The following is a 2,346-nucleotide window of genomic DNA, read 5'->3' on the forward strand; positions in this document are numbered from 1 at the left end:
CCATGCATTCTTTTGCACCATGGTTATAATATTACCCATTGCTTCATTACAGCTCATTATAAACCCACCTTTGTTTTCTACTGGAGGCTTAAACACCCTCCTCTTATATCTCCTGCTCCACTTTATGTACCTGATGTGCTCATCCCACTTTCAGTGCTGATCCAACTGGACATATGCAGACTCAGTATCCACCTTGACCCTCATGCCCTATGATTCCCCTCTTTTGCACCATACTGCACACTCAATATGCCTATTTATCTGCCACAACTCCCTCACCTTCCATTGATTGGGCCCAGAAAACTGCTCCAGTTGAAAAGGATCATCATAGTGGGAATTGCTGCAGGTGAGTTAATTAATGCCTGTGATATAGGAAAATTACATATAGTGGATGATAGAATATCTAACTTACAAGATAAAAAAGTGGAAACTATTACTGCCCTGTCTAACTCACCCTCTTTGTATCTTCATTAATTACTAATATTAATATTCAAACTAATGTTCTTACAGACTCTTACAAAGAAATGTATGAAGATGATAAGTCCAATAAAAAGGCATTAGAGGCTGTAGCTGAGAAATTACATAAGGTAAATACTTGTACTGCTATGAAATAGTTACTTGTTCAAATCTATACAGAATTACAAGAAACATTTAGAATGGGCATTGCTGCACATGCTGCCATATCCAAATCTTTTTTAGATCCCACAAACCCTTCCCTGGTGTGATCAAGATTTTTGCTTGATAAATCCTTTGCAAATATCTACACTTACAAAGGCCACAGGTTAGAAGACACAAAATACCCCTGGAAAATTGGTGAATTGAAGTATTTCTAATGGAAGATACTATCTGGTTTGATGGCAAATTATATAATACCAATTCTTTGACACAACTCTACCCATTACACAACTTACAACCAGAGCTTTCCTTTATGCAGTACAAACTACTTTATATATATATATATATATATATATATATATATATATATATATATATATGACACACACTAAATGTGTTATAATTAATCATGCATGGAAGGTTACCATGTCTTCTCATAAATGTGGCATTCTTTTCAGTATTTGTACCATACACCTCCAGACAAATATCACTATGGGAATAGATTCTGTAAATGCTCCCAATCAGATCTTCTACTCCTTCATGGACAAACAAGTAGACTGAACAAACATATAGATGACAACTTAAGACAATTACATAATTTATGGTTCAAGTCTCTACAGAACTAAAATATCTCAAACATAGTATTTCCCATGTTAATGATCTGGTACATATCCTTACCACCAATAGTATTGCCTTAATAAAAGATGTTGCTACTTTGAATTCCCCATTTTCCCCTTTTATAGCTATCCAAAAGTTATAGAACTTCAATACAGTGTGCTTCCATTGGCTTTCCTCATTAAATTTTGTTAAGTGGAGTTTTCACTATATTACCCTGATTGCTGTTTTTTATGATGCAATAAAATTATTTTTGTGCTTTTGTAACCATAAGATTAGAAATGCTATTAGTGCTGATCCATTGTACAAAACCAAGATTGCTCAATCCTAGATTCTTTTTTATTTTTAATTCTTTTTCTTTTTTATAACTTTATTTTTATATGGTGCTGAGGATAGAACCCAGTGCCTCACATGCTGTAGGCAAGCACTCTACCACTGAGCCACAACCACAGCCCCTTAAATCCCAAATTCTGATCATCTTGTCTATAAAGATATTAATGTATGAGCCTGATGTGCTTTAATATGTTTTGATTTGTTATGGTGTGATTTGGTTTGGAGCTTTAAGGACATTTGTTATGTGTTCTATGATTCGTCCATTATTATGGAAGCCCTTCTACCTCTGTATGTCCCTGAGCTTCCAGGGGATGGACTGTAAGGAACATCTGCCATAGACATGCTGGAATATGCTGGAACCCACTAAGTTGCTGGCCATAAGGAATAACAATCACTGAACTGATTAGTCACATCTGCATGCAATTGATAAAGAGCTGTAAGGGGCACTAGCCATAGGCATGCTTAGTAATGAGTAGTTACAATTGATAGGGAACACAGCTCCACAAACATGCACAAAGAACATGTCCCATTGCAATTACATCATCTCACTGGACATAACCAATGGACATTAACTTTCACTGAGTGTAACCAATAATTAACATAGAACACCAACTTGAAACTGCCACAATGAAAAATATTGCTCCAAAGACATCTGTGAGATGACATCTGTGAGACTGGCCACCTTGCTGTCCATCCCTGGACTGACTCCACCATTACCTGACATCTAGCCATTGGCTGGAAAGAACCACCATTCAAGGACAAAGTCTTTCCTTTGGCTAAGTGAAG

This window comes from Urocitellus parryii, chromosome X, assembly GCF_045843805.1.
Source record: "Urocitellus parryii isolate mUroPar1 chromosome X, mUroPar1.hap1, whole genome shotgun sequence".
Taxonomy (NCBI): Eukaryota; Metazoa; Chordata; class Mammalia; order Rodentia; family Sciuridae; genus Urocitellus; species Urocitellus parryii.